General features: G+C 41.5%; 1 protein-coding gene across 7 annotated transcripts in view; it reads right to left on the minus strand.

The window, feature by feature from the left end:
* Positions 1–24,167, minus strand: part of LOC118513455 (carboxypeptidase N subunit 2) — a 202,579-nt gene that overhangs the window by 73,184 nt on the left and 105,228 nt on the right. For 4 of the 7 annotated variants that reach the window (XM_036059221.1, XM_036059217.1, XM_036059220.1 and 1 more), the window contains one exon: positions 1,548–1,577. The gene's annotated coding sequence lies outside the window, so the exon portion shown is untranslated. Of the gene's footprint in view, positions 1–1,547; positions 1,578–17,920; positions 18,264–19,365; positions 19,651–24,167 lie in introns of those variants that run through there. The other 3 variants (XM_036059223.1, XM_036059218.1, XM_036059222.1) reach the window with 2 other exon arrangements.

Raw genomic sequence — 24,167 nt, forward strand, 5'->3', positions numbered from 1 at the left:
GAAAGTGCATTTCGAAACATAATAATTTACCCGTCCGGTGCTAACCAGACCGTAAACTGTGCCATAAAACATGTGTCCCCCGAGCACGCGGGTAGAACGCATGTTACATACACATGTGTGCCGAGGGGTGATGTGGCATTAGCGTGGTCTGGCTCCCTCATTCACGGTCACCGAACGGGAACCTCGCCACAAGATAAGACTTGGCTGCACAGGTGCATTAGATCTTATCGGCACCGTGATCAGCCGCTTTTGTAACGCGGTGCGGCTGCATGATTGGCAAGTGAATGCACTCAAGGTAAGCTTTATTAAGGTTGCAAACGGTTGAGCGGCCTGTACACGTCACATCCTTCCGTAATTAAATCCTTCCCTCGCATGAAGCTAACCTCATCTTTCGCACCACGTCGGCCGGCATGTGTTCTGTGTTTGGGTTGAATCGATCGGTTTTTGCGGTCGCTTTATGTAGCTTATCGTCACTCACAGCACGTACCGGTGATTCGGTTATGATGCTGTCAGCCTAGTCTGTTGGACACATTTGGGGAAGCATATGGAACGGGCCCAACTTTAAAAGGGGGTCCAAGGGTTCTTTTTTTGTTTCCTTGGTTAAAGTTGCTCATCGAACCGTGTCGGTAACGTAGAACTGGTGTTCCAAAAGCCGAAAGCTTCCCAAAAATCATTACCTCATACCACGCACGCACTACGACCGAGGTCAAGCACGGAAGTACACCCCGTTACGGCAATGGTGCTGAAGGTGAAGAATAGATCAGCTGCAATGCTTCGTTAAGTTTGGTGGCCAGTATCGCTGCTGCCGACTGTATCTAATTTAACGCTCCAATCTTCCGCAACTTAGCGGACAGCGGAGAGAGATTCTACACCAAATACCATACTTTTCTATGCCAGCTGAGCGAATAATGACTATTTATGCTACACCATACCACCCAGCAAGGGGTTAAAGTCGAATCGAAGACAGAACGCGAGAAAGCTCCGACGAATGGTGGAGAACGTCGCCTGTTTGGTGAAATTGTTCGAATGGCTTAACCGTTGCGACTCACTCCGGCGGAATAGGCCCGAGGTCGTTGGGGTTTGAAATGGTAATGAGACAGTAATAATGCGTCCGCGCGAGTGTGTCCGTACTGGAATGCGTCCGCTGCTGCGTAAGGTGCGGTACAATCAAAGAAGTAAATTAAACGCGCTATGGGTTCGCGTTCGTCGAGACGTTAGGCTGAAGGCGTTTTTGGGCGTTCTTCCTGAAGTAAAAAAAAAAAACAAACCTAACAGAGCGACGCACTAATGAAACAATGAGGGCTGCGAACGACTGATGAACTGCTTAATAATTTACGAATGCTTTGCTACGGCACGTGGTTGCTAGCTAGTGTATTGAACCGTGATTTTTTGGGGGAAAACCCCGTACGTTTGTTCAGTTAGGCTTTCGATAACCGAGACCGAGGTTTCGTTCTGTTAGTAGTGCGCTTGGGTTGGTGTGGTAGAAGCAACAGAACAATTTCTACTAATTGGGACTAACAGCTAATAAATAACTTAGTTAACCCTACCTTATTTATTTGTCGTCACTGAACGAGCCACTGGAAAGAGAAGAGAAGTTGTTTATTAGGTTTGGTTGCACTTTTGGGGAAGTTCATAATTAGCATGTGCTTCAGGTGATGATGGCCAGGGTTTTGATTTGTTTAAATTTTCATTAAAGTGTTTGATTTTTAAATATTGCTGTTTGCGCCTAAAGGTAGGCAATCCGCATTTGTTTTTCAAGGGTCGAATATGATCGGATGAATCAATGGAATGATCTGATATCAGGATTAGGAATTCGATTATTCCGCGACTCAACAGTTGCTTTATTTATAACTCTTCTAAAGCGTGCCTGTTATAATGATTTTTCTCATTAACACATCAACTACTTCAAAGCTGAGGAGTCACACAATTTTGATTAGTATTTTAATATTTGAAGCGTAGAAGTAAAAATATAGTTCCAGCTTATTACATACGTCGATTTGCTTTTGTTGCGGGGCATAAGGGTCATATCCATTTCGAATCCTAGTTTTTAACTCTTTTGGAAAATAAATAGTTTCTGTGTGTCTCTTAGTATCTCGAGATTTAGTGTTCTGCTTCGACCTGACATCTTGAGACTTCTGGTCAACAGAACTGATCCGTCGCTTTGTATCGTTCTGAAGCTATCTGTCAAGTTCCCATCAAGCTTCATGGTCATACAATTACCACTTACACACGTTAACTTGTTCAAACTATGCCCTTCAGCCGTTGTCCAATGTTGTCTACTTGGTCGTGGTGATTTGCTTTGCGGGAACACCAATTACCCTTCATTTCTTCGGATACGGAAGACTCAATTGCCTACTCTACTACGAACAGTAAGCAGCCTTGAACTTTAAATCTTCCTATCTAGTTATGTTTAAATCAAGCCAAGGATAGGTAACAGTAATGGCCGCCATGATATTTCCAAAGAAGAAAGGTCCAAAAAGAAGGAGAAAACAACAACAAAGTTGGTAAAAGGTGTCTGTTAATATTTTGCTTTAATATTATAATCGTAGGCTTTGCAAAAGTTTGTGTTCAAGCTCAATCCTACGCTTGATCGAGCTGAACGAATGCTCCGAACGGCTCCTCTTCAAGTTAATAAACACCGGTATAAAACTTAGATTAAATTGTTTCCAATTTGCACTTCACACCAAAAAACGGTAGGATTACACAGAAAAGCAAACTTATCCCAAATACATAGGATTGAACACCTTGTGATGTCCGTCAGTTAAAATACCAATAAGTAAATTGTAGATTGATAAGTCATTCAGAGTCATCCAGACGATGGTGCTTCACCATACGAGATTTATAAGGCACCTGTAGTCTTAATCGCCTAAAATCCTGTGATAAGGGTCGAACGCTACTCATTGGTCACTGTCTTGAAAGAATAATTTGCAACGATTCCACCACACTCTAATCTTGACCAACGAAGTCAAAGTTTTCCCAGCTCAATCAAAGCACTAAGTACCGAAATCCTTCCCTAAAGCATTTTGCCGCACGAATACACTCCTGATGGTTTCAGGCCGAACCATCCGTCTGATTCTCTCTGGCACACACACACATAAGTTGATCCGATTGCAATCGAGTCGGCTTTCGTTTAATTTATTCACGCTTCACCTGTCAATCTTTAATCGCATCAAACGGATGCCCTTCCCTGGGATAGGCACCAGGACGCTAGGTCGAACTGGTTAGGAGTAGCAAGTGTCCCGTCGAACACCGGGACCGGGCAAAATTGCGCTACACCAATCGGAATGGCAATTAATTAGTCGCATTAAGTTTATTGTCGCGTGTCGTCGAGTGCAATCACGCATTGGTAAAGCTGTTCCAATCATCGGCCGGCATCATGTTGCTGCGATGCTGCGATGAACTGTGGTGACCAGCGAGATAATGTCGCGTGCACCGGTACGTGCCCATATACAGCGTGTTCTAATGGTGCTTTCGGCACACGTCATGTCGACGAATCAATCATCATGACAAACGACCCGATTCGTTTTCGGGTCACGCCAGCGTTCGGCAAAGCATTGACGGTTTGCCGTTTGTCAGCGCGCGGGAGGACATCGGGTGTCACCAACTCCGCCGCAGAAAGCGCTCCAAGATGCTCTCAATTTCCTTTCGCTTTTGTACACCCGGTGCGATGCCTGGAGGCGCCGAAAATTGGTTCATTAATTTTGGTCTCCACGGTGTTCGGTTCGGCCTCTTTTCAATGAGCCGAACGGGACGACTGTATCCGGCAGTGGTTCCTGGTTTTCTTTTACTCGTGAAGAAGCGAACGTACCATCAACGCCACTCTTAATAAGGACATTACGAAGACATCCACTGCGGACGTTAATGCTGCGGGCGTGGAAACTGCCGTGACACACCAAGGGAGAGAGATTGAGAGAGAACGAAAAAGGGAAGTGAAAAACCCACCCGACCTACCTGTCGTCAGTCGGAACCCACCGGTAAAGGTCAACCTCGCGGGAATTGTGTACCGCACGGCGGTAGAGTTATGCGAGCCAGTGCCCCACGGGACCAACATGACAAAGTTAATAAAACATGTGCTCGAATAATAATCACATCGTGTGCTTTCACGAGTGCACGAGGTCACAGCGAGTTTGTTTTTTTTTGTGTGTTCGTCGATCGGCGCGCTTTTCACTCGCTTTTCCACCCAAAATATACAGCTTTTTTTTCGCGAAGCGTTGTACCAACAGCACACGAGTTCACGAGCGCAGGACGGGACGAGCATTCTAATGCCAAACCATTTGTTCAACATTGGAGTTTGTGTGTGTGTGTGTGTGTGTGTTTGTGTGTGTGTGTGTCTGTGTTGGTTCTCTCGTTTTTCCTCCTGTTTGTCTTTCTGCCGGGGTCGGAAAAATCTGTGCCCCCGGTACGAAACGGTGGACGCTTCGGTGAGCTGTTGCTGCTGGCAGGATTAGCTTTAATTTCAGCTGACAGTTTGTTGGTGCATGAACTGTCAAAAAACTTTACCCAAGCGGTGGCAGGGTTAGTGGCCGTCATCGGTTAGTAGCCTTCCAGCTTTCGGACTTCCTTTGCTGCTGCTGCTGCTGCTGAAGAAGAGCAATTTTTGTTTGGAGAATAACACGAGGGCAACCAAAAATTTGTCTCTCCAGCTTGGCTTTGTATGATAAGCTCTGTGCGCCGGTGACAGCGAGTTGGACAGGAAGCGAAAGTACTTGCGTGTGGGTTAACACGTGTTTTGCTGTCACCGCTAACTGGTTCGATGACATGTCGCTAATCGGATCGGTGGCAAAGAACGCGGGAAAGTTTTTGCGAAGGGAGAACGAATTTATTAAATATCAGCCAACAGTCTTATGGTTATTCACCATAGTTATTCTTTATTGGGTAAATAAATTTGAATAAAAATGAGCTTTCATATGAGCATTTCAAGAATGTAATAAATTATTCCAAACAATTAAGTAAAACATATTTTATTGGATTTTTTAAAGAGAGCATTTGTTGAAGGCCTTTTCCACTGCTGGTTATTCCAGTGATAGTTTGGTCCAAATTAAACAGGTTTACTTTGCCGTAATGTATAGTTCGATGTTTTTTGTCAAATTGAGCAACATTTTTTTTTCTAATTTGATGCTATTTTACCAAATGATCTTCTGGTCATTTTCTGATTTAATAGAAGAATTCACATTTTAAATATACTCGAATTGAGCCTAACTACTGATCGGTTTAAAGAGTGTCCCCGACTTCTGTCGTGGTTGTTGTTCAACGCTGAATTGGGATTCGATGGTTTTGTGATTTTTGCTTTTATTTTAATATTTTGATACTTTGATTGAATTATACGTAGTTCCGCAACAAAGTTTAACCCACCAATTAAGTTTAAGCGATCGTTGCAGATTAAATAGGATAAAATAATATTGTTAGCGCCTATGAGTATGCAACACGACGTTTAAGGTAGTTTCAAGTGTAGTATGAAGGTGGTATCAATGTATTTGTTAATTGGAAATAAGGCAAGGGATACAAGAAAATGCAAAACTTTAATAATGACCAATCCAAATTAATCCATCGTGCACATGATCACATCGAGATCAAACTATCTATCGGGAGCTAGCTATCGGTTCTAAATCGAACTTTATTGTTGTGATTTGATTTAATTGTGATTTGAGATTTTGTTTTAACTATTTTTACATCCATATGAGGAATCCAATAAGAATTGTGAAAGCATTAAAAGGACATATTATAAATAAGATTCAGCAATTTTGTAACCAGGATCTAATTTTTGTAAGCAGGATGTGGGACAGGATGGGTCGGCCGGGTGGTAGAGGCTACAGCGGCGCCGGTATTCATACGGCAGGTCCGGACAGTTCTACCAACTACCCAACTACATGGTAGCATTAAGTCTTATAGGCCAGAAATGGTAGGCATGGCCTACAGAGGTCGTTATGCCAAAAAAGGAGAAGATGTGGAGAACCTAAAAATTTTTTTTTAATAAAATGACCTTTTTATAGAGTTATTTTGATAAAAAAAAAAATAATTTTAGACGAAATATCGATTGTAACGACACCGTAATCGATCAATGTTGACGCGTAAATGGCTGCAAATAGCATTCCTTTAGCGACTACATTAGTGAAGTCTATGATGAACTAAGCCATGTTTTCATGTTTTTGATCTTTAGCGGCTGAAATGTTGCTATTTGTCCAAACAAACTGATGGGCAAAACTATCCACCAGCAAAGCATTGATTTCGTTTTAAAATTGTGCAGTTTGCCTGTGTCGGCTCAATTGTTTTGACGCCTCGACTGTTTCACAGAACACAGCTTTAATTTTTCAGGTTGTCTAGCTTAGGTTTAGCTTAGGGTGCGACCCGGATGTATAGGCGACAACAGAGTACATCTTGTTACGACAGGGCCGGGGTTTATATCAATTCCACCCTTAGTGAGGACTGACTATCCAACTACTTGGTATCTTTAAGTCTAGTAAACCAGAAATGGCAGGCATGATCTAAGAGGTCGTTAGGCCAAAGAAGAAGAAGAAGAAGATGAAAAAGAAGAAGAAGAAGAAGAAGAATAAGAAGAATAAGAAGAAGAAGAAGAAGAAGCATCGGTCATCAAAGACTCTAGCATTAGTATAAACAGGGCTCAGGCAGGTTAATATGACGAAAAATAAGAGGCGATTTGTATGAGCCTACACAACCTACATATAAACTATAATTTACAACTATAAACTACATATTACAGTCACCACATGCGGTGGTGACAATACGGCATCGGACCGTCATATTTAATAAAATAAAATAATAAACAACATATTAGTGATTCGTAATAATTTTGAAGTTTTTTTGTATTTTGTATCAACACTTATATCGGTCTAAAAGTGTAGGTTTTTTTTTGCTTACGATACAGAACTAAGCGATGGAAAGCTTACGGTGCTACCTAACAAGCACTATAAAGAACCACTTATGTCAACAAATCGGTGTGACATTTTCTTTCACATACCACCATCATAGAGATAGTTTTTCCTCTGCCTGAAAGCGCGTGCTCGTTCAGATGGCACACGGATTCCGGCGAAAAAGAAAAGACCTTCTGCACCGTTTAAGGACAACGATGGGTAAGAAATTCGTCGAACAACGAAATCTAAAAACCCGGCGCAGAGTTATAAGTATTTGGTGACATTATAAAACTTTCCACCACACGAGACTCCCCGGGTAGGGGAAGCGAACCACGGTGAAAGCCCGCAATAAAATGTGATAGAAAAAATAAAATAAAAACGGCTCGTCGCATAAACTTTTGCCTCGTGCGCTCTCGCTTTTGTTGGCGTGCAACTTTATAATCGGGCCGTGGTGTATCCCGTGCTGAGGAGCTTTTGATCAGACGGAAGCGGTCCAATGCGGATCGGTGGAGGCAGCTAGAGTTTTGTTGGTGCTATTATTTACCGCCCCAGATAGGTGCGTTCAGTTTTTACCGCACCAGTCACAAGGACACAACAACGATAAACTTCTTGCTGTGCTACCTGCCTGCCGACTGAAGGGAAAGAAAAAGTGCCCGCGATCGGAAAACTGCAGAACGATCAACTTTAAGCAAGGTGATTTATAAAGACTGCCACGTTCAAGTGATTTCCCGTTTCATTCATTTTTTTTCCACCTCTCCTTCCTTGTATCCCCCAGTGTTCTAGCCCATCGGCCCACAAAAACGAGAGTATTCTTTCAATTCAATTAAAGTGCCTACCGGGAAAAGAAGGAAGCAAGAGTTTCTGGGCAAACCAACGCTCGGGAAACAAAATGTTTTTCGCGGACAGCCGCTCAAGAGACATACCCAACCCGACGATGCCGAGATTTCGCCTTGCCTTTGCCGTGCATATGATACGCAAACAAAAGCCTCGCGGTAGCACAACCGATCTGAGAGGAATGCTGTTGTTTTTAAGGTAAAAATATTTGCTCTGCTACCAGGATGCTTTGCCTTATTTTCGTCATTTCCTGCCGAACGGTTCAGCGAACCTGTTGTTCAATCGTACTGTTTACGATACCCAGCCTGAGCCGTTCCTGGTCGGAGTTGAAATTTACCTCTTTGTTGTGACAAACCAGATACATTTGCTGTGATTTTGTTGGGCCTACTTTCAGGCGTTCCCGAGCCAACGTTCCTCGGTACGTGTGCGGCTTCTTATGAGAGGTTTTTCAGTGGTGGAAGTTGCTAGAACGCCACTGGAATGGCTTCTTTCCTGCCGGTGGATATTGGATGAGATTCTTCATAATGCGAGGACCCGAATGCCGACAAGGTTTGAAGATATTTCCGGATAAGGTTCCTGGACTCATATGTTCGGGAAGTGTTTGTGCGAGTGGGTAGAAGCAAAGCTGGTAGCGGAAGTTGCTGTACATGCTTTGGCATAATGAATTGAGTACTTGCCGGACAGCGGAATAGAGCACCGAAACAGGGAGTTCTGTCATCCTGCTCAGTGGCGAAGGATTCGTACCGTAACTCGATTAGAATCGTGCCTAGGTATCAATGTTTCGTTACCACCTGCTCTGTTGGGGGATGTGATTTTGTGCGGTTCTGTTGTGATCGCGTGCAAAGAATTTTAAGGAGAAGCTGTAGAATGGTAGAAAATAGCTCACATTCACTATCGTGGCACGTGCCAAAAATGTTGAAAATAGTTGACCTGTAGTTTTCTGACCGGAGTGTTGGATATCATCGAGAAGGGTGCTTGTCTGGGAAGGAAGCCATTGAAGCTTACTTTTTGATGTGGGATATTTAGCTCAGTTTCTTGTAGTTGAGAGATTTGATTCTGAATCTCAGCTGATGTAGTACGCACTCACTTAAATTATTTAATATTTAAATATTGAAATATTATTGCTGATTATCGTCACCAAATACGTGAAAGCACTTACTGCATCAGGTATTCCCAACCAGCTCCTAACATACATTCAGTGTGACTTGTGTCTCTATTTCATTCTTTGTCGGTCGGTCGGTAGGGTCGGGTCATTTCCACCGGCCTGCGCCGCCACGTAATTTGATGCTGGCCAGGAAGCACAAAACCAAACCGGCAAAGAAAGGAGTCCCTCAACCGAAACCACATATTCATTTCAATTTCATTGTTTCCATGTTCCAGCCGGTGGTGTACACGCATCGGTACGGTGCTGGAATCAAACCGTGCTCGGATAGCAAGTGCTAGTCAGTACCTGGTGGGGAAATGGTGCAAAGCAAAGCTACAAAATACCAACGTTTCCGAATCATTTTTCATCGTGCTGGTGGCCTGGTGGCAAAGGTAGTAAATGATTTTTCAGTCCTTAGCAACATGTTTTCCTTTTGATGTTACTGAAAATGAGAAAAGTTGGAGTAAAATCAACTACTGACTTTCAGCATTACTTTAAGCGAAACGAGCAGTGTTTTAGCTAAAATAAGGGTTGTCTCTTCCCTTAATTTAACACTCAAGTGTAGGGTGAAATTGAAGGACATCCGGAATGGTCCTTTAATCCATCCATTCCTATTAGTCTAGCATAGCACAATTTACTGTAGTAAGCTGGTATGCAAGCTGGGTCACTGTCCACCTATTGGGGACACACAATGTCAAATGATAGTTGATCTTAAGAGCATCGTAAAGGGGTTGTGTACAGGGTGACGCATGACAAACGTTAAAGCATGGAGGGAAAGCTCGCTTTTTCTTTTCGTCCTCTGACCATAGTGTACCGGTTTGTCGCACTCAGACATCAAACACTGGCTGCAAGTGCAGTTATGGGTCGTATGCATCGAGACCATCGAAAGGGTTCATGTTTCAAATATTTCCTTTTGCTCTACACTCTGACTGGCTCTTTAGTGGTTGGCTCGGGGAAGTAGCGAACGGCACTGGATGACCATTGAGAGTGCATCTTGAAAAAGGATCCCGCCAGCAGTGGTAGTAGCATGAATGTTTTGGAAACACTTTTCTGTGCGAATGAGTGTTTAATTTACTACAGCTTTAGCGTAACTGTTTCTTTGCCGTTTTGTTGCACTCGATGGTGATGAGCTTTGGGAACACTTCAACTCTAGGCAGTCTAGGGGACGTGGTCAGATGAAGTGTTTACTGTGTGTCTTATTTTGGACATGAAGTCAGAGCTGTTGACACGACCGAGAGGCACTGTGACACATGGTAATGTTGTGTATTTTAGTGCTCCTAAGCTTCTATTTTATTGGGTTATGATGTTTGGCTGGTTTAGTTTAGGGTTGAGATAGTAAGACTACTAAAAATTATAAGCCTCTGTCTATAATTGCAACCTTTTTTTCGTGCAACTCGCAGACTAAGAAAGAATTAGAGGTTTCTTCCCTCTAGAATGCCTATTGAAAAAAAAAATTTTAAAAAGAAGATTTTTTTAAATACGAAGCAGAAACATTCAGAATTTTAAAGTTAAAACTTGTAGTCTAAACACAGGTTAAAACAGTTTTTTAATTAAATGTTGAATCGGATTTATAATTAAAATAGTTGGAATAGCAAAGTTTATCATTTTTGAAAGTGCTTTCCTGCAGCGGATAAGCATTTAAATTCTATTAAAAGGTTTTAAAACTTACACTTTTCACTGTTCATTCCTAAAAAAAAATGTTTGAATTGCCTCAAACAGCTTCTACATCATAACAAAAATATTTAAAAAAAATGTTATTATTTGTTTATTGTTTTTTTACCCTGTTTCTCTCTCAGGACAAGGACCTCCAGTTGAAATAGTAACAGCTGAACATGAAACACGTTAAACAGCCGATGATTTTCTACATACAAAAAATTATGTTCCATAAGTTGCCCATTCTGATTAGATTACTCCAAATGCCTTAAATTATGAAGTACAGCCATACTTTTCGAACCTATTAAACTTTGAGCATATAATGGTTTTGATATAAACAAATTTCACAGATTATAGAATTATTTTAATTTGGTTGAATTGTTTCGTACTGTTAGGTGTTCAGCTTGCAAGTTACCAATTTTTTGTTTAATGCAATTTGAATAAGTATTTTATAGTTCCAATCTAGTTAGATTTTATTGCTGAAATTTCACAAATTCGGGCTGTATTGTTTTTATTTTTTTAAAGGAAATGTTATTGAAAAATTGTTAAAGGAAAAACTTTTGTATGAGAAAAATTTGACATAACTTTTACTATACTATCTAATCATTAAATAGACAAATCAAAAAAATTGCTGCTCGATATGTAATCAACATTAAGAAAATTGAAAGGAAAAAATCAGGCAGGTTAAATAGGAAGGAATAATTTTCAGGAATAACCACTCAGGGTTTTGTTCGCAACTGCAAATTAAGTTGTAGAAACTATAACTGCACGAATAATTAAAAAGGGTCCTATGAGCACCCGGTTCACCTAATTGTCTTGCCGATGCTGTGTAATGAAACGATACCCCGGCATATCGCCGGCGCAATGCTAATCCTAATTAGATGCTAAATGCAAGAAATCCTTATTTATTCTACGAACAGCTGTGATTATACGCTGCACCAATGTAATCCAAACTGATAATTTATTTCACTACCAAATAAATACCACACAACCCGGCAAACATAACCTCACTGCTCACTACGGGCGTATGCTATCCGGGCAGGGTGATACAGGGGCTGGGAGAACGCTCATTTCCATAACCGCTCATTTCAATTAGGCGCCTCGCATCGATTGTTATCGATGGGGGTGAGGTACGCGCACGGATACGCCAGGTTTGCCGAAATAGTTTCACACTCCACTGGCGACCGAGAGCACCGAGAGCACGTGGGGTTGGCGTCTGCCGATAGGAAAACAATCATCTGCAGTTGTACAGCAGTTGCATCCGCAAAACAGCTGTTTCCGTTCGTTGCAGTTCTGCTTGGACGGCTGGCGGCGATGGCGTTGTTTGTTAATTTGCTCACTGCCATGGCATCAGCTGCACCCGGAGAGCGTCTTTTTTTTTGTTTGCGTGGTGATACACCCAATCAAGGTCACAGCAGGTTGTGAGTGTGTGGGAGAGTATCTGTGACGATGGTTGCGCACGGTGCCGATCGGCAACCGGACGGCCTGTACAATGTGGTTTTGCTTCACCACGTGTGACTTTGTTTTCGCCGTGCGATCGCGAAGCCTATGGAGAATTAAATTAAATATATTCACCATCGTTGCAGGTGGTGCTGCCGGCTAGAGCCCTAGAGTGGACCTACCGACACCAGGACACCGGATCGGGATGATAATCTGCAAAGCCACCAAACAGTAGCGAAGAGTACGTAATTTGGAAGTTGATTTTTATTTGCGTACTCGCAGCCCTCGGACTGCTAACTAGCACGCATATTAAAACGGTTTCCAATGAATATTTGTTCCCTTTTTGCTGTGCTGAGCGTTAATAAAACACAAATTAGGTTCGCTGATAATGACGACACACACATTCATTTCCCTGTGCTTCGGTGGAAAACTCCGTTCCCTCGAAAAGGGTGTGATAGCTGTCAATCAGCAGCCGAGCTCGGTGTCAAATTTGAACTTTTCGCAGCTAAATTGCAATCTCGCCCGGTGACGCGTGATGAAAGCGTTAACCTCGTATGTACCCGGCGACCTACAGGCGTTTCGAGTCGGCAAACGAACTCCCTTAACATCCGGGTTGTCCCGCTCCAGCTGCGATGTATGCAGTTTGGCTATTTTATTTTCGCCCAGGAGAACTTCAAGTGGGAGCTCCCGAAACGATTTTAAGCCAGGTGTCAACCAGTGACAGTAACAAGGGTTGTCAACGGGGTTTGCTGTTCGATGTCATTCGAATGTCACTACTGGGGGGAGAAAAATGGGAACCCAATCGTTGAGGAACTGATGCCCGAACGTGGGAAAAAGGGGTTTGGAGTTGAAGAAAAGAATAATCAAAAGCGTGTCGTCACGGGAAGGAGGACAACTTAAAATAGCCTTGGTTCGAATTCGAATGTGTTTATCAATCATGATTGGGGACACCACGTGGGATTGTAAAAAAAAAATGGGTTAAAAAAGGACATCTTGTTTAAAGTAGCTCCTCAGGAATAAGTCTCAACCTAGCATGGCATCATCACAAAAAGATTCCTGTTCTGTAAATTATCGTCCCTACATTTCATTTCAGAACTCTGGGCAGGTAAACAATACAACAACGGCACTCCATCAACCATCATCATCTACTACTGCTGCTAATTACAACCCCTTACGGTTGTTCCCGGAACAGTGTACCTCGTACCGGTTCTGCCGGCAGGCTCTGGCTGGTTTGTTGAACCTGCTCGTACACCAGATTCCACTCATTTACATCAGGAAGGGAGGATTATCTTAATGCCACGTACTGTGCTCCATCCAATCCCATATGTTCCACCCGCAGTTCGGTAAACATTTCGTGGCATTTCCTTACCACACCAGAGCACCGTCTCGGGAGTCGTCTAGCGCAGGTTTGGAATTTTATTATTTAATTAAAGTAAACCGAAACCCAAGAAAAGCTTTCCACGGTGAAGGCATCGCTTTGCAAAAGCTAGCGGAGCTATGGGATAAAATTAGATTCAACTTCACCTCCCGACGTGGGGCCGAGTCTTCTTGGTCGAGTCTTCAGGTGGAGCGAAGTTTGACTTTAGCTTCATGCCTAGAGATTAACTGAGCCTCCAGTCTGCTGGATTCCCTGTTGCCGGTAAGGTTAGCTCAGGGGATACACTGGTTTACTTTAGCTTCGGGCAAAGACAATCGACAAACACAGGGCGCTCGGATGTTAATTCGAAGAAATCGCATCGTCCGTACTCGTGACAATCGTGACGCGCGTTAAAGTGTGAAGATCGTGTGTGTTCCGGAACCGAGCTCAGGGAGCATACGTACCGTCGGTTTGCAATTAAGATGTCCTTGCCGCTTTCTCGTCCTTGCTCGGCTTCACCGAATTGCCTCGTGCGCAAACAATCTGTTTCGATTCGAGCCGGCGTGGCTACGGATGTTCCGATGTGTGCGAATGTTAATGGAGATGATGAGGATGGTAATGGGCGTTGATGGCGTAATGGGAATCAGCACTGTCAATGCAAACAAACGAGTCTGCAACCTCCGAAAGCTACAACCGTTGATGGAGGAACCGGTGTGTGCATGATTCAGTTATCTGCCGTCTGGGTTACGCATCTGGCAGTACGAACCGGCAGTGGTCTGGTGCCTGAATTGTTTCATCGCCGTACGACAAACGGGTGTTGTCATTACCGTGGGGTTGACCATTAGTGTGCCAAGATCCTCAAGTGTCGCTAAGAAGATTAGGTCCAGTGTAAAGCCTTCCCGTGCCTAACAATCCGGAAGTTAGACTTACCGGGGAGGCTTTTTTTTTGGGTGTTCGCTTGACTTTGTCCGGGAAGTGTAAACGAACACTAAGCCCCACTTGTGGACCAGCAACAATCCGTAACTTTGTGTGGATTGGGCACTTCTAGTGCATGTGAAAACAAACATGTGCACAGGCCGGTGCACGTATGGGCACGGATAAAATGTCAATAAATTCGTCAAGTCAAATCCCTGGCACACGGGAACGCGGGAACACGGGAAGCCTTTCAACAGAAACCGTTTCACACTCCAGGCACCAGACAGATCCCAACAAAACCAACAGTGGTGAACGGTTTGGAAGCTTTAATTGATGCGAGATTTGGTTCTGATTTTTGAAACAATGAAACAAGATACGTACAGGGCGGATACGTTCGTGATGACCGAGCGCATCTAGATTAGCAGCGGTCGGCTTTCAGAGCGCGCTCGTAGGTTCGTCGCTTGTAATTTGGTCCAATTTGGAATCCCAAAACTGTCCATCAAATGACAGTTGTTCGCTGACCTGGGGTTAAGATTTTGTGTGTTTAAATCTTTTGTGTTAATCTGAAACCAATTAAATGAGTTGTGGAAAAATATTGCCCACTCATGCAAACTCATGGATCGATGCCTTCGGGCGGATCCGTTTGCTTTGATCCGGTTGGTTTTGTGTCCATTCGGACGATCATGGTGCTTGCGTGGTCGGAGCTGCCGGTCGGTAGCCTAGAATTAAATTTAAATTCGGCTTAGCTAAGCAGCCACTTTGAAGTCGGTTAAGATGGGAGTTTTTTTTTTCATTCGTGTAGATCAATATCGGGACACGATTGCGTGTCGCGTGTGTGCTGCTGGCGCTTGGCGATGGTTAAGCTTCAACAAATAATCGTTTTGTTCGGTTGGTTCGCAACCCCTCTTTGAAATTTTGAACGATAATCCATTAATATAAAACAAAATCTATCACGGTTTATGCGATCGGCGAAGGGGATGAATTTTCATAACGTGTGAAAAACATTTTATAAATCGAGAGTTTGATATTCCAAGAATGGTTGGACTTTGTCGAATGGTAACATTGACGAACGATTCAGTTCAGCTACCAGGAACTCATCACCCATTAAATTCCATCCATTCATTCCATGATGGCTATAATCCAATGCTTAGTCCAGCTGCTTTTTTTTGTTTCTATATACAAAAAGGGTTTGCTCCCGTAGGAAAATTGACCATCCGTGTGTGAATACAGCAGGCTACCGCTTTCACACCACTTTGCTACAGATAAAAAACTGCTCAAACACCATCGCGATGTAAACGTTGCAAATGGGAGATCTTTTTTATTTCTGTAACAGTTCTGTGCATAAAAACCGAAAAAAAAACCTCCCCTACCACCAGCTAGTGTTTGCTGAATCGCACCAGAAGTGTTGATAGAAGCATTCCAAGTTTTCCATCATCGGATGCACAGGTGTGTTTACAAGCGTTCGTTAGGAGAGTTGGAGAAAAAAAACAAACGGCCTATTTTCTATTATCGCTCTAGTTCGGCAGTAGTTTTGCTAGTGATGCAACCATTGTTGGTTTAGGCAGTTTTTTGCCTGTTTTCAATTAAGCTTTGAAATGCTTCGTTTTGTTTTATGTAAAACTTTAGCATGAAGTTTTTTTCTGTCCTGGGAAAACAGTTTCATCGTTTTATGTATGGGGTTCTACAACTGTTTTGATGCAAGTTGTGAATCTAGTTAATTTGAAGAATTTTATTAAAGATTTGTTTTTTAATACAAAAACTGCAAAAATTTATCTTTTTTAAGTAAAAAATGGTTTGTTCACGAAGATTTGCTTGGAAAGAACGCAGAACATGTAGTTCTCTTAACCTGATATGCTTTCTGTAATCAGCAACCCAAATATATACTCTATTGCTTAGAATTTGAGAGAACGTTTGATAAAGTCGTGCTCATTGTATTATTCATTTGAATAAATTTACATAGGAATTATACATTTATTGCAATTTAGCTCAAAACAATCGACAAGGTAAGAAGACACAGCACTAAAATCGCTAAACAAATGATGAAGTGGCTCAATAGAACATTGCAATCGTAAGTTATAAGAACAAATCCAAAATTAATAACGAATGAACAGAATGTAAAAAAATGATGAAAGTTACATCACAAAAAAAATAATAACAATTTCCTCAAATTGCATGAAAATGTTGATCAAAAACGGAAGTCTATTCTTCATGAAACAAAATTGTCGTTCTGATTTACGTACTATTAAACCTAAAGAATCTAAAAGTTAAAAGGGTCTACAAAAAGTAAAAATTCAAAGCATTTGGGGTTGTTGAACCTGAACATGAGACGACAAAAGATTAATACTGTTTTCCAATTGGGAACTGATCAGGTGTTTGAAGCGTATTTATTATTTAAATGTTCCAATTTTGTAATCTTGTACGATGGTAGGTAAATCTCTCTATACTGTCAAAAAGGGAAGGGAGGTTCATTTTTAACAACAAAAGGCCATCATATCTTTCATAATCTGATTGAATGATATTTTTTCCTATAGGGTTTTATAAATAAAAATTATAACAGGACATGAATGAGCTAAGCCGATGTCATTTAAAGCTGATTTATTTGATTTCAGTGCAAATATTGCCGAAGTACATTAGCTACAGCCGCTGCTTCCAGCTGTTTTTAAGACGATGAACAGTTTATCAGACCAGGGACTTTATCAGACCCTCAAATTTAGAACACTATCAGGATGGGAACATAGTAACAAACAATCAACGCATTGTATTGTCAAAAAGTCTATGCCACCAAAAATATTTGTTTATTTATATAAATTTTATTTATTATATTTTGACTGTGACGGTAAGCACCGTATTGTCAATAAGCCACCAAAAACATAATACTAGCCTCTATGAGCTTGAAAGTACAGTAAAAACGAGTAAAAAATTGGTGTTAATATGTAAAAAAATAATTTCAATAACCAAAGACATAAATATGTCCCTAGCTCCCAATATTCCCTTCACTAATGTTTCGAAACAAGCTAATAAAACCGCAGTTGAAAGAGGTACGGGATTTTTTTCGAAAATAATGCCAATTCTTTAATAATTTAATTTTTATTGTTGTAGCTATTTTATGCACTAATTTTAATCTTCATTTAATCTCCATAATTCCACCACACAGCCACAACCAAAAATTCACAAAATAAGGCAAATAAAAGTTAAGGAAACACCATGTTAATTCTTGTAATCACTTAATCGTCAGCTCTTCTTCTTCTTCTTTGGTCTAACGAACTCTTAAGGTTTACTAGACAACGTTGCCATTTCTGGTTTACTAGACGACATTATGATACCATGTAATTGGAAAGTCAGTCTTCACTACGGGGGAACGATCTGGATCGGATTTGAACCCCGGTCCTGCCGAAGACTGGCAGTACCGGCAATCAAATATAATAGTTGTGGGTTGCACTCAGATAAAAGGTTAAGCATTTTCTGACAAGTTTTTAACAAATCCAGTAAAACAAAAAAAAAAGATAATGAACTGATGCAACCCCATACTCAGTTCATTCACCCTGATTTTTTGGTGAAGTTCTCTATCACTAGCACTTAAAAACGCAAGGAATTAAATTTCATTTAGGACAGTTTCATTGTCACAGTGTCATTCTGCGCTACTTCCCCTATTGAAACTGTTCCCCCCATACCTTTGGTAATTCTTAATGTTATTTGATTCTCTCTTACCTTAGAAAGTGTTCAGGTTACACATTGAACCAACAGCATAGAGGGAACTACCGATGGACCGATGGACCGATGCAAAAGGAAGGTGAAAATTATAATGTTTGCCGCTAATGGTTACCAGCAGCAATAGCGTTTTTTCCCCTTTCTTTTATTTGCTTAGAAGAGAATATGACCGTCGTATTTCCACATGTTTTAACATTATCACTCTACCATGCAATATTCTTTCTCACTGCACAACATTTTTGAATCACCATAAACTCGATCGATAAACACTTATGAACTTTTTTCACTTTAAATTTTATTCCATAATTCCTCAGAAGGATTCAAATGGCACCGGTTCACTACACTGATAGGAAAGCAAAAGGAAAAGCTGAAGATTAGGAAAACTAAACACATTTACGCGTAAAACTGCTGCACCACAACTGGGGTCCCGCCTCGGTGTCCCGATAATCCGATCTGCAATTATTGAATTACACTCAACACCGGCGGCATCCGGTGTGTGGTAAGTTGTAGAATTACACCTTGAAGCACACGGCCCGATGGAACGGGCAAGGAGGAGCGAAAAGCAATAGGTGTGGGAAAGCTATGCTCAAAACAAATCGACGATAATCCGATAATTTTACACCAGTGTTGGTTTTTTCTTTCCTTTGCTCGTGGTGCCGGTGATTTTCTTCCGCGAAAACACCTGGGTGTCCTTTCTTTTTTTCCTCCTCGGGAAGAGGCCAGTTAGAAAGGAGCTAGAAACACACGCACACACACACACACACACAAACTTATTTACAGCTGCTGAAAAAAATGGAGTAGGGGATGATTGACCACCACAGGGTGCCAAGCGACGTGAGGCGCCGTTGGACAATCGAAGCCTAAGACCGCTTACCGAAATTTATGATCTTTGTTCGGTGATTATGTTTTAATTGTCGTTTCCCAGAGCACACTGAACGTACGCAAAACGGATCAAAACAGGATTTGCTTTATTTTCCTCAAATTTCGGTTTGTTTAAGGACAAAACGATCGTTTTATTGTGCGTTATAAAAATGTTTGATCTTATCTATAGAATGGCGCACGATTTTATCAACATTTGCTCCGTGGGATATTTCTTCCCCAATGAGGCCACCAAGGGGTGCCGTTAAGCTGTATTAAATGGGACTTATCAAAAACTGGTCATAAATAGATAAATCTATACACACACACACACTACACTGGGACGCCAAACCACAGTCGTCCTTAATTGAAGAATAGAGACGAGGATCAACCTAGACGCCGTCAACTTAATCCAGGACATGCGCTGATGTGAGTCCTGGATGCGTACGATGCGCAAAAACCACACACGAAATCAAAGCCCGCACACACTTATTTCACAGTACACCAACTCATCGAAAAAAAAGCTTCCGACGCGTGGCCCCTTACCGGTGAGGGATAACAATAAATTAAATCAACCGTCGTGGTACCTTTTCTTTCCCCCCGATTCGATTCGAACCACAATTGCGCAAAGTTAAATACACTACGCAAACACCGAACTACGTTGCTACTGATGGGCTGCCGAGCATCCCGACATCAAATCACCAAACAATAACGCTGTGTTACAGTCGGTGTCAACGAACGTGTCGAGGGGATGCGAATAGAAACAAAACCGGAACATTCACGCGTCAAACGGTCACGTTAACGGTTTTTACGCGTGCGACAGGACGGACGCGTAATGCTACCATGCGCGACAAGGTTGGAAAAAACACTGAAGAGGTTCGTCAAAATCATCGCACCAGAACCAGCATGCCATGCTACCATGAATTCTATGCTCTCTCTCACGGTTTCGGTGTTGTCGCTTTTCTGAAGGGTTGGATGTTAGGAGACGAAGCGAAATATGGATGTTAGAGGACGTTCAAAAGGTGGATTATATCATTCAATCATTAATTGGATATTTCTTTTTCGATTTTTCATTATTTTTTTTGTGTTAGAATTCTTTCGTATAAGAAAAAACGTTAAAAATAACCATAACGTTTCAACTCAACTACGAACCCTGTAATGTGAACGCTCACTCTCGCTCTCTCTCTCCGGCTGAAACTTCATTTATGCTGCGAGAGTGAATGCAGGTTCATACGCCGAACAAGTTCATTCGACCGGATGAACTTTTACATCGCCAAATGAACGCCACAGAATAAAAATGAATGGTGCATAATTTTAAACAATCAGCATTAAAATATGCTGCCGATTGCAAAGGGGTGTGCATTGAAGTTGTTTTTTTTTAGAAGTAGGTTTAAATTATGCTCTCTTTCTCTTGTTGTCTCTGTCTCAATGATTCGACAAAAGGCCGAGGGTGCCGAATTGGACCGTTGTAAAGCCCTTCTCTTCCGGTGCCACCCTTCCTTCCCGGGGCAAGGTGGTTTACGCGATATTTTCATTGCGTTTGGCCGACACTGGCGAAAATTTGGCAAAACAACTCCACGCTGTTCGATGATCGAATTTTCGGTACAGATGTGTGCGCCACCTCCGGGACACAATCAGGGTGTGTGTGTGTGCGCGTGTTTGTTTTTGCTTTGGTCGAGTTTAGATAACCAGGGTGGGCTTTTTTGGCAAATGTTTTCTTTTCCCTTTTTTATTTTCGTTCTATCGTGCGGAATTGATGCTGTCAGCTGGTGGATGCGGCTCATGCAGCGTACTTGGTGATGAGCATGTTTGCATAACTTTTGTCGCATTTGGATATCGGACTTGCATGTGTGTGTGTGTGTGTGTCTTTAAGAGAAAACATAATTTTAGATACGGTATTCATGAAACAACCATTCCAGATTAGAATCAAATACAATTGCAGCAAAATTTAGAGGAAAACTAAAATTATTTGGAGTGAAGCAGATTGAAATATATGTTAAAAATAGTATTCCATGTAAATTTTGCTTGAGAAATTATAACAAAAAATAAAAGGTTTAAGTTTACGGAAAATGGTTCATGATTTGCTGAGTAGTATGTATTCAGTACACGAAATGACGATGAGGTTTAAAATTACCTTATTACCTTTAAAGCATAATTTTATAGCTTTATCACAATCAAAAAATCTTCAAATCAATAGAAGTGTGTACCTAATATTTGCACTGGTCTGAGGAAGCTGCACCGGTTGAAGCACGTACCAGACAAATCAGAGTTGTAACACCTAGAGCTCCAAGCGCCATTACAACGAATATGAATCGCCATAAACACCCTGGCTATAGACAGGACTACTTTCAAGGTAATGATGACATCGAATGAATCCTAATGACGTCGTAATGATTGACATCGAATCGTCTGAATACACCCGGGATAAGGCGCTCCAACGCGATACAGATTCTCGCTAGGAAACAGGACTTTGTCCATTGGATGACAGAACACCACGCAATGAATCAACCGAGCGAACCTGGGATAAGCTAACTTTTCATGGTTCGGAGGAGCAAATGGCTCCAAAGTAAAACAGAATGACATGTTTTATTTTAATCTGCAACTGCAATGCTACAGCGGAATCAATCGATATCGTACAGATTAGATCAATAATTCCGCAGGAGTGCTATTGTAAATTTTAAGGCTCTAGAAATTGTATCTCTGAGCAAAGAATTTTTAAATGGTGAAATTGAAGGTTTTCATGATTATCGATGTAACCTTCTTCGAGTTTCCCAACATTTCTCACCTCCGTATGGAGATCAAAATGATTGATACAGATTCTGGTCATCCTTCTATTAAAGCAGGTATTGGTCAGAAAAACGAAGACTCTTTCGCTGTGAAACTTGGATCCAAGAGCCATGGAGTTAGTGAAGTGAATGTTCAATAGAAAGAATATTGTTGTACAAAACTCACTGTCCATATCTGAGATTAAGTCGATCGTGTCGTCAATCAGAGAGACTCAATATCAGTATCAGTATAATTTGTTTGCAAAAATCTATAGGATATACTTATTCCACAAAGTTGAATCTAAACCAGAGTACCAACTGATCTTATTGTCAAGATGTCAGGTAAGGAGCAGCTACAATTTTGGTTTTAAATCACTTTTGTTGTAAATTTTAAACTGATGCTAAAATATTTGTGTGTTCCCTAGTCAATCAAGCATACGGGCCTTTTCCGCTACACTGCTTTTTTCGCATCAGCAGTAAAAAGATTTAGAAGGGAATTTTAATTTGATGTACCAGGAACTTCTGTTGTTAGTATTTGCACTGAAAAAAATACATTTGCTGCTTGGGACTCAATCACAATATCGAATTCACTCCTATTTGCAGTTGACATGCATATCAGCTTCTAAATCAAACATTTCCCATCGTTTTACTTGTATGCTAATAAAATTAACTCCAAGAACGAGATATTGCAAAAATTATTTGTAAAGAGCAGCTGGAGGAAGCTCATTCCGGGAAATTTGCGTCTGCTTTTAATAAAGATCCATATGCGCCTTTACATGGTAAAACACACACACGCTTCATTTGTTGTGTTATTGGACTTTTTAATATTTGTGAGCAATCTTTTTATAATTAAATTCACCTTTTTTGTGTGCTTCTTTTTCCACGAAAACTCATGAATAAATGTCAAACAGCGACGATCGTATCTTACAAGTGCTTTGTCCCCAGCGAGCATGGAGCAATGACTCTTGCCCTCGGTGTACGTATTTGGATTACAATATTTAATCGTATGCTTTTGAAGTTTTTCTCCCAATGATTGTGCATTTGGCAGCAGCTGCAGAAGGCAGCGAGGACGACCCGGCAATGCTTGAAGGTGGCAGAAATTTGATAAACGTACCCCGCAATCGTCGGCTACCAGATAAAAGGGCTAGCTGCCACGTTCGTTTCCTTTTCTCCAAGTTGAAAAGGATTTTCCCGGGAAAAACGAAGCATTGCTTTTGCATCTCTACCCTCCCCCCCCCTCCCTCCAGAGTGTCCAGAGAAGATGAAAAAAGGGATCAAAACGTAACTTCTTGAGGAATGAGATTGTAAAATAAAAAATAAAAAACAACTAACAGCAACACCCAAACATCCTTTGGACTTGGAGTGACTGGGATGCGGATTCGTTTTACCTCGTTTGAGGTGCACGCGCTGCTGTTTGGGCTCGGGAGAAAACCATTCCAAGTGTGATAATTGAATGAAATTGCTTAGGCTATTTTGCCTAACCGTTCAACTCGGACCACTCGAACATCAAACGGGACCAACGAACGGGACTGGGTGAAGATGATGCAGGGTGGAGTTTCCCGGGAAAGTGAAAACTATTTCCGATTAGCTCTTCCCTGCGGCGTGTGATGGGATGTGGAAGGAGTGAGCCCTAAGTGACGTATGCTTAAAAACAATGCGAAAACCTCGCTATGGACTTGCGAAGGGTATAAAATCGGCCTGAAATACTTTCACTTTTTCACGGCAACAAGGGATTGTTGCCAGACCCTGTGCCCGTTTGTCAATCATTTTCATTCCTACGACGCATTTTTCGTGTGCGTATTCGTGCCCGCTGATCCGATTATGGTTGGGAAAAAGATAACTACGTCATTGGGCATTTTATTCGCTTCTGTTCCACTCTGCATACACTGAGCGTAATAAAAATAGCGCCACCATGTATCTTTGGAAATATTTCTAAAATTAACTTACCGATTCTTCTATTTCAAGTTTAGAATGTTAATCATTACGTTCTTTACGCGAATCTTTTACATTTCAGCTAAAAAAATATGAAAAAGGGTGCGAAATAAAAATAGCACCACTGAGCAGATAAAGTTTTCCACTCAATTTCACTCAACTGCTATCATTTCTCCATGGGGATGTATTTTCAACAAAAAGTCATATATAATCTTTTATTTTTCGCTCGTTTAACAAACAATGGGTCGAAAACTGCAATATGGGTCTGAGGAAAGGTAAAGGTCTAACCAAACGATTGATCAGGCAGTTCTTCGGAAATTGTTTATGATATCTTTCAATCACATCCTTAAGACGTACAGTTCATGAATAATGATCACTCACTGCGATACTTTGGAGGACAAGCTAACCTATTGTGCTGTATAGGCGATTTTTTGTGGATAATTAGAGAACCAGAAGCGATAAACATCCTAAATTCAAGAAGAAGTGCAATGTCAGGTGACCAAAAGACACAAAACGAAAGCTTGGGTAGGATCTTGGGTCTCGGTCAGCCAACTTCACAGAGTATCATAACTAGGATTGATTTTAATTCGCCAAAACATACATACACTCGACGGATAAACTAACCAGGTTGGTTTATATGATTGGCAAAACTTTTTTGACAAGATCTGCATGAAGAACGCGATTCTGATATG

Source organism: Anopheles stephensi, chromosome 3 (assembly GCF_013141755.1).
Source record: "Anopheles stephensi strain Indian chromosome 3, UCI_ANSTEP_V1.0, whole genome shotgun sequence".
Lineage (NCBI taxonomy): Eukaryota > Metazoa > Arthropoda > Insecta > Diptera > Culicidae > Anopheles > Anopheles stephensi.